This window comes from Opisthorchis viverrini, assembly GCF_000715545.1.
Source record: "Opisthorchis viverrini unplaced genomic scaffold opera_v5_100, whole genome shotgun sequence".
NCBI lineage: Eukaryota > Metazoa > Platyhelminthes > Trematoda > Opisthorchiida > Opisthorchiidae > Opisthorchis > Opisthorchis viverrini.
In genome coordinates this window covers 66378-82670 of record NW_008751756.1, presented here as the reverse complement: position 1 = coordinate 82670, position 16293 = coordinate 66378, and the positions used below count along the sequence as shown (strand labels likewise).

The window sequence follows — 16293 nt, the reverse complement described above, 5'->3', positions numbered from 1 at the left end:
AAAACCAAATTGGTACGCGAATGAGTGTAGTTCGCTAACTTCGAGCAATTCGAGTTCAAGTAGAACATAAGGTCGACGGAAACTCGGGTACTGCGTCTACCTGATGAGCCCCAAGAAAGGCGAAACCGGTCGTGGGCTGTCGACGGATCTTCAGCAACCTTATGAGTAGTACGTTACAAAGGTATACATGTATCGCGATGTCTCGAATATCGTACCAACTGAAACATGAGGCGGCCTGGTGCAGCACATTCAGTTGCTTAAAAACATCATAAAAGAGATTCAGCTGAGTTCCAGGTAAGTCTCGTCAAAACCAAATTGGTATGCAAATGAGTGAATTTCGCTGAATCCGTCTAGTTCGCGTTCAAATAGAACAAAGTCGACGGAAACTTGGGTAATGCGCCTACCTGAAGACTACCAAGAGGAGCAAAACCGGTCGTGAGGTGTCGAAGAATTTTCAGCAACCTTATGAGTAGTGCATGATGTCAATATACCGACAGTCTCAATGAGGGCACAACTGAATAGCAGGGGCCGCATATTCAGCGAAAGGACATCATTAATAAGAGGCCAATTCGAAGCTCTTTCGAGTCTACGGTTCACGTATAACAGACAAATAAGTTATTGATGCGATAGAAATGGTCCTCATCGCGGCATCTTTGCCTACTTACAAAACCCGTGATCACCAAACTTATACATTCGTAACTGCACTGCCTGAAACATTTTGAAAAAATGTGTCTATTGCGAAGGAAGGTTGGTCGGCGTGATGGACAGNTGGGTAGAGTTCTTGGGCTATGCGAGACCGCATTTGATGACCATAAAAAGAGGGAATAGAACTAACCTTCAAAAACTGGTCAATCCTGGGATGATTCGACGAATATCACTACAATCGTCCTAAATTCGAATACTACAGTCAATGGATCACTGCCTCTTGACAGTGGAATGTTCCTTAACCGGTCAGCATCTTTGATGCAGTTTTTACTTGGGAGGTGAAAACGATTCACCTGTTGATTTTGTTATCTCTTGGATAATTAATTTGTAAAAATTAAACTTAATGACTCAGTTATATGTGCAACCTGGTTTTTAACCTCAGCCTGTTGATTTATCAATCATAAGTGGCCTGTCTCAATATATGATTTGACGAAAAACCGATAAAAAAATTAAGAAAGGGTTCAAATCCCTTGCAAGAGGAAGGTTTATCATCCACCTGGATTTTTACTCCCACTTGAACCTCGGCACACTGGTTGTAGGTAGGTATCTACGTTTCCGACGGGTCATATGACAGCTCATGACAACGAAAACCCAGCACAGGTGTTACTAGAAACACCCTATTTTCTTTCAATTCCTCAGACATACCCCTTTATTTGGGATAGTAAAATGTAAGATGACGAACGATTATCCCTCAACCACTTAGAAGACATATCCGGGTTCGACTTTGAACTCATTTAGAGCAGTTTATCTCAACTATTGTTCCAGAGGTAACACTTTGGAAAAGTGATCGAAACAACCATAAAATGCAACGAACTTTATTAATATGACCGTTCGATATACTTCTGATGAAATTCCCCATAACTCTGATATCAGTTTTTACCCATTACGAAAAACACAACCAATTATATAAACCTGTATCATCAGTAGGTTCGAGACGTTTGTGACCGGACTTATTGTGACACAAACCAAGAGATCCCCGGGGAAGTACGCAGAAGTATTCTTTCGGGAAACCATCTTCCGATTCCACGCTCCTTAATCGACGCAGCTGGTTAACTAGGCTAGAAAACTACCGAGGACTTTCGTTGTTACTCGTATTTCCTGGGTGATCCTGTGAATCCTTAGTCCTCAGTTTTTCCTTGCCAGTATCTGACCTCGTTCAAGATGATCGACTTGCGATTACGCTCTATTTTGCCTGCCGAGTGGTCGATAATCGCGCTGCTGATGCAAAATCCGGGTGAACATCTCCCCCAAGTCACACCTGACTGGCCTACAGCGTACAAGTAGACATCGCGTAACACGTGCATCATATGTCTGAAACCTATTCTCCGGTCATCGTCAGTGATGATTTCCGTGTTCCTTGGCCACATGGTTATTTTGACCATCTGTCCAGGATGTTCCTACCGGAAAAATTATTCACGACAAATTTCAAACCCGAGGGCCCGTTCCATGTACTAATGCATCCAGACATATAGTATCTCTTTATCTTAGGTATTGAGATTCGTCGGAAATTCAAAGGAATTATAGCACTATATTGGTGGATGTAGTGTGCACACTGCGCAGCCGCTTTGATACAAACCGGTATAATCGTTAAGAATGGATTCTGGATGGTACGGATGTCGTTTATTTAGACAAAGCAGGGGGATGTTTGGTTCAGTGCATTGTTTGATCTATTCCAAGAATTATTCTGAACTAATGTGATCGAAAGGCTTCGTATATGGGGAATATCACCAATAGTGGACAGGAATTAAACTAGCGCCAACGTATCGAAGGGTTCTAGCCAAATTAAAGAGGCGGATAATAACTTTTCGAAAAAAAATATGGAGCGCCATTTCTAGGTCAAACTGAACTGAACTACGTAACTAAACAGCGTGGTTTTTCCCACCTTGAATGTGAAAACCCTAGGAAAAATGTATAAAGCCCACTCCGTCATCCCATAGGAACAAACAGTGCTTCGTAGTTAGTACTGTTCCCCACCTCGCCANCGCTTTCTTGGTGCGTCCGAATAGTACCTTTAAAGCTTTAAGCATAAAGTACGCTGGCAATTTGATGTCGGCTGCACGAGGTAGTACACCCCCTGCAGGTGTCCTCAAACAATATTGTTGTACTTTTAGTCTTAGCAGCGGAACGCTATAGTACAAATTTCGATGAAAAACGAATTGTGGTCCGTTAAATGGGTATCTTCGCCCTTCAGAACATCCGTCGGCACTCGCACTGCTGTTACCTCAAGAAATTTTTCTAAAAACGAGGGCGGTTTTCTGTTTCTAGCGTTGTCGTCAGCCACCAAAATGAGCGAGGCTCTCAGTATTTGATGCTTTCCTAAAGGCTCCAAGCAATGAGCCCCAAAGTTTTAGTTTGTAGCCACTTTCAGCAGTAGCAACAGCACTCAAAGCTGATGGCACCAATCCTGTGGATAATCGAATCATTCATTTGACAAGGCCACCTCCCATCCTAGCAATGACGCCAGAAGTCAACTTTCTCAAAGCAAGGCTGTAATCTGGCTTTCTTGTAACATGTGCATTCATCTGAGATGCCAGCAGCTCCCAGACATTCGGCTTCGCAGGGTCCCTCTCACTCTGTGTGTTTGACCCAGACTCGCCCACGCGCCAGAATAAAATGCGGTATCACGCCCGAAGACAAGGGAATTACGGAATTTCCTGAGGGCAGCATAAAGTCGTGTCCGAAGGCCTTGTAGACTAGCTGGGGTTCACCTAGTCAGCAAGTCGGAAAGCGCAGGCCTTAGGTCGGCAGCATCCGGTCAGCAGAACCGCCCACAGTCAATATCTTCCCTAAACAGTCCATCTCCCATATCCGGGTCAGTTAGTATCAGATCAGCTCTCTTGTTTGGTACGGACATTTTTTAGACTATCACGACGGGAAAGTGTTGTCCTCTAGGAGGTACGTGTCCTCCATCCACAGCTGACCGATTCGATTCTAGTCATCGGTCGTCTGGTATCAACGTTCAGAATTTTCAAGAAGGTAACACAATGATTTACTAATTAGCACCAATTATTCCAGTCCAGTGATGAAGTTTTTTTGCCTTGGTATCCAAGTCACCCTTTCTCTCGACACAGTTTCACACGCTTTCGGTTATTCGATCTATTACTGGACGTCAGATTTATTTATTTACCCAAAGGGATTTCACGTCGAACTCGGTTGGTATGACACTGATTTTCTCTACAACCGACAAGTATTCTTCTGCTGATTCCCAGTCCATCCAGAGCCTTCAGTCCTGCCCATATAGCTCCGTCTTTGTCTAACAGCACAGTGTGTTCTATCAAGGTATGTGAAGTTTGTCAAACGGTCATCACCTGCTGAGACACAAAACAACATCTGTCTGATCGACCTGGCTGGGTATCGCCCTCGATTCAGACACTAACAACAGCAACAGTAACAAAGGTTTGTCGCAATTTAGGTCAGATATGACTAACTGCACCAATTCAGCCGATTATTTCAGCAATATTCCGCTGCGATGCGATTAGCCAACACAGATCCGTTTGGTTTGGTACCCAAGCGGATGCAGTCCGTAGGTATAGGTTTTTGAGCTGAGTACCTATGGGTAAGTGTATGGAGATATTGCCTTTTTAAAGGAAAATTCCAATGCACCCGAATGGTAGATTTTGTAGGGCACTACAGGTCGAGTTCAACTGCTAGTAACTGAAGCTGATTACTCGAAAGAAAAAACACTGAATCCAAGTGGAATTGTGTCCGAAATCCCAGAAGAATCACTAACTGAGACAATCAAACGCATCACCACATGATGCAGAAACAGACAGTGGACTAAACGACAGTCCAGGATGAATGGGACCAAAGTGTTCCACAAGGTTCAACATTCGATGCCTATCATGATGCCGTATTGTTTTTCTTTCAAATATGAGCAGTGCACAAACTGCACATCATCCTCTGGTCAGTTGCTTGTTTACGGGTGCACAAGGTTGTTCCCATACCCCGACTGCCAAATCATCTTGACAGGAATTGATTATATAGTAACCGGCTGGCACTATGGATAAAAATAAACTTTCTCTACTATAGTTGTGCACATTCTGAGCGGCCGGCGAATCCCTTCCATTACCGAATAGGTGTGCTCACGTGTTACTGAGTTCATTAAAGTCATGAATCGAAGGGTCACGTGATAGGTCGTTGTGCGCCCATTCGGTAAATCCTAAAACGGACAAACCGCACTTTTTGGAGATCAACTATAAGCTTTTAGCACCAAGACACGTAACTCAGTGGAAGAAATCCAGCTGACATATTACCCTGGCGTCCCCAATACCAAGGACCGTATCATCTGTGTTTCAGAGCAGCGCACCACTGCAGCATTCGTACTAGTTATGATTCTACCATGACAACTGAGCCTACCTAAGGAGCAGTCGCTCACTGCAGAGCATTGGCCTTGTGCAGCGTTTGTAGATGGTCTGAATGACCTGGTGCGTTAGTTCTGAAAAGACAGCCCCCCAAGAGGAGACATTTGAGCCTATTCTCTTTGGAGTTTACTTCGTTGTGGACAGGGGTTTTTGATACTAGTCAAATAACACATTAAGCCAGGTGATGAGAAACCCTAGATTTACCCATTCCCTGTACAGTTTCGAACAACTGGAAGGAGAACAGGGCTGGTACACAAATTGCCCTGTTGTAGCTTCAACTCAGGACGATGGCCTTCAACTTGTGTGCAGGTCCAATGTCCAGAATGCAGTTCAACGCATGTAGGCAAATACCAACGAACAGCTGGATGCGAAGTCGATAAATTTCCCGAAAATCAGCTGACCGAGCTCTGAATGCCAACACGAAATGAACAGCGTGAACCCGGGTCATGTTCTAGTTAATCCACCCTAATCGCTGCTGCCGTACTCTCAGAAAACCACGATGCATGGTTTTGAAGGAGGCATCGCCTGTTGAGGAATTTCGACGTTTAAAGCACTTGGGACTACAGCGGAGCTAGTCAGAAATTCAAGGCATCATAGGTTAGTTCACATACTTGCACATTGATGAAGATGCTAGCCGTTACACTTTTATTCACACTGCCCTACGAATTTGAGGGGAAACGCACTATTAATCGGTACGGCGAGAACGATAGGAACATGTGATAAACGCACTCTAGTAAGTTAAAGCAGAAACTTCCGGAAGTGGTAAGCTAGTCCTCAGTAAGGCGATAAATTAGGATGCACAACTGCAGACGATCTCGAATGTCCTTATGAACAGGCCATCCGCCTCCATATGTTTACTAGCTGTGCAACATAGGCGAACAGTGTGATTTATTGTCTAGAGCTCCGTGCCAAACGTTGCAGAATCCCGCCGACGTCCACCTAGATACCAACGTCCAACACGTGTGTTTGATCAAGTTTGACATAAGGCCGGGAGAAGCAACGCCATTCAGGACCTCCACCAGGGTTCAAGTTATGCGACGACTGAGTGCTCACCGTTCATCATCATACCCTTTCATTCCCAACCCGATTCTGAACAGTTTGTAAAAGACCGAACCCCGATTAGCAGTATAGTAGTCAATTATATCTCAGGGAAACTGAGAACAGCCAATCCACTGAATACCACTTGAGGCACATTAACGACAGTTTAGACTGCCTGGGTTGAGCAATGGGCGTTTAGCCGTCAACACTATTCTTTCTCCTTCTGTCAAAATCGACTAATTCCAGTGAACGGGCTTAAATCATGCAAACAGACCACAAGAGAAATGCTCGCTTATCCTGAATCGAGGTTGTACTGTCGCGGAGAGTGTGGAGAGTAAATGCAAACCGATTGTGAATTATGGTGAACGATCACCCATTTGGTTGGATGATGGGATCGATAACGCTAAAACCGTATTTCAGGACAAAAAGCTAAGAATGAGAGTCTACCCACGGAGAGTAAACACACACACACACAGGAGCAATCCGTAAGGAGATACACATGCAAAGAGAAAAGGGTGGGATAAAACACACACGATGCTTAGAGGGAAGACATACACGATGTCTCGCGGGTAGATAGACATTTGCACAACAAACAAGAGAAGAGTCGAGTCAAAAGAAGTTAAATGATGATGAATAGATAAAATGTCGAAAATTGGAGCAGTCCGATCGCAAGGATTGCTAGGGATGGCTAGACTCAAACCGATGGACACTGGAGTTTTCTGTGAAAGATATAATTGATAAAACAGCTAAACTGTGACCCCTTTTAGGGTCAGGATGCTGAAGATGTGTGTCCTGGAAGGCCATACCATATCTCGACAGGTGGAACACATGAAGGCATGTAACATAGCCTACACCCGACTTCAACGTATTAAAACTCCTGCTGACCCAATGTAACAGTTTCACGTTATACGAAAAGTCAACGAAGCAAAAACGAAGACTGCTGACCAAATGCGGAGTGGCATCTGTTCGGAGAGACCACATGTAAAGTCACAAGTGACCAGGTGGACACTTCTTTCTTAGGACCCCTTTGAGTTGCCGATGCAACTGAGGAAAGGGTCGTATACAAGGTGCCTAAATCTTTGAATGGTAATGAACTGCACATAACAAAGCGTCGTTTGAAAGCGAGAAAAAACTACAAACTTTTAACGCAGCCCTAATGAACAAGGGCTAGGAGAAAACAAAGTGGAAATTTAGAGTAGATTTACCTCGTGGAACTTCCCTAATGTTATAAGGGACTGTGTACAAAGTTTCTAACTCGGGGGGTAAACAGTTTGACGAAAATTAGGGCTTCGATCATTTCTCCTCAGGTGGTAGACTGGAACTGTTTTTTCGTTTTACAGTTGGTCAGAAGAGTACAAGGCCACCCATTTACTATCCTTTTAATTGCAGTTCTGTTTAGATTAATCTCACTCTCTTTAGAAACAAATTCGTAAAACTTCAATCCAAAACGTCAATGTTTCATACCGAGAAGTGAAAATGGTCAAAAACCAACTATCCTGCGACTAGTTGTGGGTTGTGTAGAATTCGTATCCTCATCAGTTTCTCTCTTTCGCCTGTCCCAGAGCGAAAAAAAAACAAAAACAGCAAGAGATGGGGAATTGCCTCAAGTGTAACCTATCAACGGGGTATCTTGAATGCCTGAAGCCGAAATGGCTAAAAAATACACGCCACTGCTGAGTTCTACTGAATAATGAATAGGGAAAGGAGTGCGAGGGGCTAAAAGTAGTTACACGCACATTCAACGGATCGTGAATTAGAACACACAAACCCATAGCTTACTGAGTACCCTGCAAACTGCAATTTCCCCGGAACACATAACGTTAGGCGGTTCATTCTGACTGTGGTATATACCTTTTTCTCCGTTTATCGTGCTTTCCGTCCTCTGTCTCTGCTACGAATTCCAAATTCCAAACAAATCGGTTGTATAAGGGGTGCCATTGCATTGCGAGGAGATATTCACAGAGTTGTTAGGTGGATGGATGGCTGGCAGAAACAATATACTCGTTCCGCAGTGTCTTCGACCTGCCTACACAACCTCCAATTACTTCACTAACGAACCTCATTGCATGAAACGCACCAACATGCTTCTCGCAAAACCCGTGAGTTGCGGTCCGCATGGTTTAGGATAGTAAAGGCAAATGATACTTACAGAATTTATTTGGTTCTCATAAAATGCTCGCTCGATCCGCGGCTTTTTCTGGTTTGTGTCGATATGAAGTGATGATGAAGTGAACTCACAGACCACGTATATTTATCTCCGATTACATAGATGACTCCATAACTGCAGGATGGCTAATTCCCCAATGCCATTCAACCGTGATAGACAGCATCTTGGATTTTGATCATGATTTGACAGTCTTTGGATGGGTTGTCATGTTTAAAAGAGTTTCCAAAAAAAACGATAAGTTGAGACCTAAGTACCTCGGGACTGTGATGGAGACCAGGTGGCTTTATGATTTTTGGGCTGACTGTATAAAATTCCAACCGCGGAACAAACGGATACCAGATGTAGCCACGTTCAAGCCAGGTTAAGGCGAACATGATTTGTCCAAATTGCACAGCTATTCCATCAACGCACTAACGGTCGATAGAAACTCCGATGCATAGGCTCTAAAAAGCCTTAGGTTAGGCTCACATGCACTCGAAGCCTAATTTAATTCGATTTCGTAAGCTGGGTACGCACGACAATCGTTTGAATTTATCCATATTATTGCACTCTGTGACCCTGGAGACCAGCACAATCCTATGAAAACTGACAACGGATGGAGCAATCAATAGGGTTGTGGTCGCATCCTGAACAGCTCAGTCGCGAAATGAAAGATCATACCTCTATACAGAGAGCACGACAGTTCACAGGGGTACGTAACTTGTACTGGGTGGCAACGTCTATTCGGATGCATGGGTCGTGTTTGATGAGTGACCCTGTTTTAGACTACCCACAGGAGTGGTCTATCTTCGGCTGAGCCTCTTTGAGAGCCAGTACCGTATTTTCATCGATAGGTCTGATGTAGATCGGTGAAATATCGCCAAAGGAACAGGAACTGCAAGTGGATCGTACTTAAAAGTACAGTAGCATACATCATTCTCACAAAAGATCGATCAACAATGGTGTTGGTAGCACACTCATGCGGTTGTTCGAATGGCCGCGATGAACATCTCTTCCGAACAGCCGCTGAAAGCTTGGACAACATCACAGCGTGCCATCCAAAAACTGGTTACTATGACCTTTCTCACCGTGCCCCCCACCCACAAGCTCGGCTTTTCACTGGAATGTGAGTGTAGATGGGTGGGCCATGCGATCAAATGGATGATCAGATTTGGTGGACAGATCGCACGTTGACCTTCGATGCAGTGGTCTAGCCCAGTTAAAGTGCACACGATCCGGAGCGGCAGGTGCATCCAAATTGGTAGACGATCTGTCCAGACAATTTCAAGACGAAAACGCTAAGATTTCAGGGATAGCACCGACAAATGGGACGTGCAAAACGTTTAGGCGCGTAGTAGCCTGGGTTCGAACGACTGATTTGGGCATGGACAACTTCAAAGCAACATTTCAAAAACTTCAACTCTAAGGTGCCAACTGTTCAGCGTCACAAGTTCAAGACAAATTTCCAGCGAACAGGCCAATACGTGACCAAGCTCCATGTGCAAATAGGCAATGCTAAGGTGACATATGCACTTTCCGATGGATCGAGTACGCCGATAACGTTAAGGAATATCTCTCCAAAACGGGTCAAATTTCACAGCGAAAGAAATAGCCAAAAATATGGCGGCTCAGGCTATGTCACAGCCCCCGAATACACACATAAAAAACGAACACAGCTGCCCGACTCCTAAAACAGGTTGCGCTGTCGAACTGATACAACAGGCGAACACTGCAACAAATTCAGTATGTTCAATGTGAAAATCCATATGTGAAAATGCGAAAACCGGCTGTAGGACTGGAGTAAGGTAACAAAAAACGTCAGAATTTGCCACTTTTAGAAGCGTTTCAACTGGTTTGTGCAGAGAGACCTAGCTGCATTCCAATCGAATCGATTAAGGGGACCTTTTGAAAGCAAACAACATAGTAGAGGAATTACAAAAGGTAGAAAAAAATATAAACATAGTTCTACTGGCTTCATAAACACCTGTTGCTAGGCTGCACGAGTTCTCCTTCCAACAGGCTAAATCCTTCATGTGAATTGCCACCACACTGAAGCATTCAGTAAATTTAAAGGAGTTGATTCAAGTAATTATCAAAAATACCTGATGTAGTGTAGGAACTTGAGAGACTGTGTAAAGGTGCTGGACGGAAGGGCACTGTGCCAAATTGTGTACTTGCCCTTTAAAGTTACACGAAAGCATCATACGAAATGTACTGCCGCTCCAAGGGTCCTGTGACATACTAACAAGCACTCGGGTCACGATTCTGTCGGACCTGCTCGTTTCAATCGATTACAAGTCAGTTTCCGACGTTATAGTCAGCATTGAATGGACGAGAAGATGAACACCAATATGGCAAGCTACCGGACAAGTGGAAACCACAGAAATCGACAAGAACTCTTAGTGCAGGTAGCAGTGGAACGATTAGAAAAAGGCCGTCCGATTACGGCCGTTTTGGTTGTCAGACCACAGACCTAGGCAGGAACTGTTATTCGCCAGCAAATCAAGTGTTTTGCATCATTCAAATGAACATGTCACGCTACCACGAATGGAAAAACGAATTGTGAAGGCACCTCGTCTTGACATTATGAAGCCATAAATTTGACGTAAGCGGACTTAAAAGTAATGAAACGGGCGATGATAACTAACCGCTTGCGACAGCCTTTTTTATCCGATTGGTTCACGTGGACTTTCAAGGTTACGTTGGCTGATTCTAGAAGGTTTTTTGTATGCATCTACAACGAACTACGGTACAATGAGTTACTTACATTCAACACAAAGATGGCAATTCGGTCCACCGCATTCACAACATCACGAACCTGCACGACTAGGATCCACAAAAAATGCGTGCGATCACGATGTTCACAACTAGTGACACTTTTATTGTGACAGTCACCAAGGTTCGTAGAATAATCAGTAGATCCTCTTCATTCCATGAAGCAAGAAGCAGGCTCTGACCACGATTGCCTCAGATTACTGCCGAAAACTTCCTCGCCGGAGTGTCCATCGTCAAAACCGGTTATAACTTTTCGAGACGTTCGTAACAGTGAGCGGTTTCGCTGCACAACAGAGGTGTATTCCAGCACTCCTGTAAAGTCAACCCCATACTCGCTTTTCATTAAAAGTATCAAGTGTTCATACCTGAAGACAGTCATGATATCTGATGAGAATTGGTTACTTTTGTCGGTTGTGTATGAGAGGGTTTGTAATTCTGCTTAGTTCTATGGAAGGTGTTATCGCGCAGGTCCAGAGAAGACGATTACACGTGTCTCAGTGGCGACCACTGGCACCAGAAGGAACTCTTTAACCAAGCCAAACTCGGATCTGGAACCCGCCTAATCAACCAAATCAGAATGATTCATCCAAACATCCGGTGATCGATGTACCACTCGCAAGTCCCGTGCGTCTTGTAACGCGATTACGCCAACAACAATCAGGGCCTGGTGGATAGTGAGCCGTCAGACTTGTGAAGACAGAATCGTGAAACCCAAAAACAGCCATAGTATCATCGGTTTGACCCACATGGTACAGCTCTGATACAGTTTTGGGCCGACGATTATGTCTGCTTGCGTAATGTACACAAACTGCTATCAGATTTATTTGCCGAAAATGTGACTTTACGACGTGCAAGGTTTCATGCATACAGTTCGCTTTAAACGGTAAGTTCCTCAAGAGTAGTTTCCTTCATGAAAATATACTTGGGTATCTCGGTTATCGTACCAACTCAAACACGAGGCGGTCTTTGTGCATCGCCTTCAGTTGAAGAGTATCATGAACACGAGATTCAACCGAGATTCAGTTGAGTCTTTGATTGAAACCAAATTGTTGTGCACAAGGGTATATATTACGTGAAGTAGGCACCATTTTTTGTGGTCGTTGGCTTGTTCGCTGAGCTGGACAATTTGATTGCAAACGGTTAATCAACAATCGAGGTGACATCATCAGTGCGTTACTGAGGAGCGTAGCAGTGCGTAGCGGTGGGTTGCTGGTTGTGCGAACAAGCCAACGACCACCACATAAGCTACCTGAGCTACCGACATTCCTCTATAGAAAAGGCACCATTTTTATGTATTTGATGACTCATCAAACGGCTTCCTGACTAAAGCTAAGCGCCATCCTGGACCTACATGCAGTTCAAATTGTCCTCAGTCGAATTGCCAGTGGCAGAGTCACTCAATACGGAGTTCGTATACAGCAGTTCTCTCCAGGAGAGGAAAGTACGGGAAAGGAGATGTTTTCCTTCTCCTGGGGTTCTTCAGGAGGTTCTCTCTTTGTCAAAATACCGCAATTGTTTTCTAGTCGAGTGTTGAAAAAAGTTGTGATCTGTCGTCTTGAAATCGTGATCGGTGTACAAGAACTACTTCAATTCCGATACTTAGCGTCATTCCTAGGGTGCACTCAAGAGGGGTCTCATATTCTAATGATTTAAGAAACAGCTCGAATTACTCTAAAGAACGATATTTCACGTGTACAGGATACCACTTTGCCTAGAACCACGGGAACCTTTGCTCCAAATGGCGAGCACAATTTTTCAGTGGCACCAAATTCGCCGGAGATCCGGGTGTGAATTTGCCGTCCATCATTTTCTGAATGGCATCTATTCAACTGACCATGTGCACTTTTCTGTCGAATCGCGTGGGCACTCCTGACAATGGTGTGATCGGCCTTCGGGCGCTATGCACAGGGTAGAGGGGGCCCAATGCCCGTCAGTATCCCAATGGTGACGTGAGGGAGTTTCCTTACGTGTTTATCGGATACAGGTCGTGGGTTCAACTTCCAACGGGTGTCAGTGTCTCTCTTGAATCCGCTGTTTAGTCGCTGAAGTGGGGGCTACAGACAAAGTCTGTATCATGCCGCAGAAGTGAGATCTCCGTTGCAATCGATCAGTGTCGGGGTTCGTTGAGATCAGCGACTGGACGGAGAGCAATATTTGGAAAGTAAAATACCCAACTATTGCGCAGAAACTGAATAGTTCTCACTGGTTGCTGGTTCTCACTATTGTTTGCAGTGTTAAAATGCGTTGCGTACCTGAATGAACCCGCTTTAAAATTTGCACAAGATACGAATATCTATCGAACGGTTGGAAAACAACCCGCGGATCTAATCAATGCTTTGGTTCCTCCAATAAGATCATCTATCAATGTTATACTTGCGGCTGATACACCAATCCCTTGAGATGAGCACGGTGAACTGGATGGGACCCACTAACTCCATAAAACCCGAACTGATTAATTCAGGTGACATGTACCTTCCCACATGTCAAACTGCCGGTTAATTACTGCTAGTTCCCAGGGTACCCGCGTGCCAGTTCATCCACAAACTCGATTAGGTACACGAAGTGGGTGAATCTTGTTCCACCTTGAATTTGGTGTGCCTACCTCATCGAAGTGCAAATGCCTCCCTGTGTAAGTGCGCGCGCCTCAGAGACCAATCTTGTTTTTGGACATTGCACAAACGGGTGAGATGACTTACGAGAGTGCAGGCACACAAACGCGGACATAAACCGATTGGTAAGCGTCGTTTTCATATGCACTATGGTTTAAACAAACGCTTGAGAAAAATGCTTCATGTACATTACCAAACAGCCATTCGTCTTCCGATGGTTTGTGTAACCACAAGCCACACGCCATGTCACGTTTGAAACGGATGAGGAAGGGCAATTTGTACTTTTGTATAGGCACACAACCACAAGCAGCTTCCGCAAGCCACACAAAACGCTACTGACCTCACCAATCACAACGGCGCCCACATCGTTAGTTTGATGCTAGATTAACATTCGCGGGGTGCTTCGGGTCACATTGAAGGGGTCAACTGATGAAGAACAACGTGACTACAATGGAGAAACGGTCGTAAATCGTTCACGTGAAACTCAGCCTTGTGGTTTCAGTACAACTGTGCTACAGGTATTCAGCGTCCTAAGCACACGAGGTCACGCGTTCCGGAAGAGATACACTTCAATTTTTGAAGGAACATTCGGCTTCGAAAGTTGTTCGATAGCCCGTAAATTTGGCCATCTCGAACCGTCTATGTACCACCTGTGCAGCAATTCTGCATCCTGGAATTCCGTAACACATCAAAGGCATCCCAGTGGTACTCAATATTAGGAGGCACTCCTAACGAACATATTGCTCAATATTTCTCTCTCTCTATTTCAGCCTTCATTGGACTGTTTTGTTCCATTCCATTCTTGATTCTTCGAATCTCGATATTGGCTGTTCAGTTGCTGCAGTATAATTTCCTCAAGGCTTTCTGTCTTCTCAATTTCGTGTGTAACTGACAAGGTTGATTGACTGATTAGTAGAGAACATAACACTCAAACTTTGGAATAACGAGAACGGTTGTTAGATTCAGCATCGAACAATACCAACACAATGGTTGGTTCATGTTCGAGATGGCCTAAGTGCTTAGAGCGCGAATTCACTGACCGGAAGGTCCGTGGTTCGAACCCGACTTCTGCCTCTCGACTTACCCGGTCTAGGCTTGAGCAACCTGTCGGTATCCCAGCCCTCGTGCAACCTTCGGGTGGCATGGCAGTTAGGCAAGGGTGTTACAACTGAACGACACAGTTCAGTGCTCCGATGAAGTAATCCAGTCTAGTTAACAGATTTGGACCCGAAAGAAACCTAACTAGCAGATGAAGTCGTCAAAATCTTCTGGATGTTCAGCACTGCTCAAAGTTGAAAGTTGAGTCTAGAACCTTGGAATTTGAAATTATCACTCCAAAAGCACATTTAAATTAGTGTGATTTTGACAGCTATGCTGAGTTATATCTCTGTTACGAAACCATTTCATCAGGACAACTTTCAATTTGCGTTAAAATTCAAAACACCTATAAGTAGAAACCTGTGGTGAACCTCAGAGAAAAGTCTCGGTTTACTGGAAGTAAACTAAACGACTAAAGCCATAGCATTCAGTTTGTTGGACCCGAAGGGATACGAATCAAACTAGAGGTGTAGCTTCGAACGTCATTGACGTCAATGAAACAAATTTTTGTTCCAAAATGCCTGCACCAGCTGAGCAGTTTCGAAACATTGGAAAAGTATTTCCGGAAACAATTGACTTCCAATTCCACTGGGTAAAGTACACCTGAGTCTTCATACTCAACAACGTGTCAGATAGAATAAACAAGCAAACCGAACCCAGGTGAATTGTTCCCTAAGACTCATGATTTGAAAAGTACGGCGTGCTGGTTACTCTCACATACGTCCTCATATATGAAACGGTACGGCTGCAATTTGCTGCAGGCGATCCGGCCGGCACACTGACCTAGTTTCCAGACATGTGATCGACCTTGTGTCCTTTAACGGGGCTGCTCTACTGAGGCCAAGCCATGAATGCGTGCTGTACTATTGACTAAGGGTGGCGTACACCCAATAATGTGGCTAGAGTTACAATTGGATGCATTGATGGCCATCGAGGGATAGTGACGCGGTTCGGAGACAACCAAGTTTGAAAGTGTTCACACCATTACGTTGGGATTCAAAGGCAGCGAGATTCACCGTTAATCGGTGCAAAGTGCAGTATTCCAGCTTAGTTGTGGTCACAATGTAGTGTATACTGAATGTTTTGCGTCGAACCAATCGGCAGTCACTTGGTGTGTTGAAAGCAGAAAGCAGATAATCTCACAATGTGGCTTTCGACTCCACGTAAGACACGAACACAACAAGATAATAAGCAACTAATTCTGAGGACAGAACGGACCAACTCACCGTGGAAACTGGTGGCACGAAGTTAGATTCCAGCGGTAAACATTCTAAGTCTGTTGATGAAGGCTGTTCAACCATATTGATAATAGAACCGGAACCAGTCACAGGCTGTGTAGAGTGGCAAGATGGATAAAAATGGGACCCGATGGTATCTGAGATTTTGAGGCAGTTATAACGAACGCTATGGCAGCGAAGCTAGTCTTCTTATCCTAAAAGTGTCTCTCAGCATACGAGGATGCAAGGAAAAGATGTCAGACCAATCGTATCCAGAGCTCTACCGAGCAAGGAAAAATATTGTATCGTACTTCCAGATATGCCGAGTACGTATATGCTAAAAT

The 16293-nt window shown here is 44.4% G+C and overlaps 1 protein-coding gene across 1 annotated transcript in view; it reads right to left on the bottom strand.

Annotated features, from left to right (window-relative positions):
* The window catches only part of T265_05336 (hypothetical protein), a gene marked incomplete at both ends in the record, with an annotated part of 71374 nt that overhangs the window by 42416 nt on the left and 12665 nt on the right, over positions 1 to 16293 (bottom strand). The window lies entirely within an intron of this gene.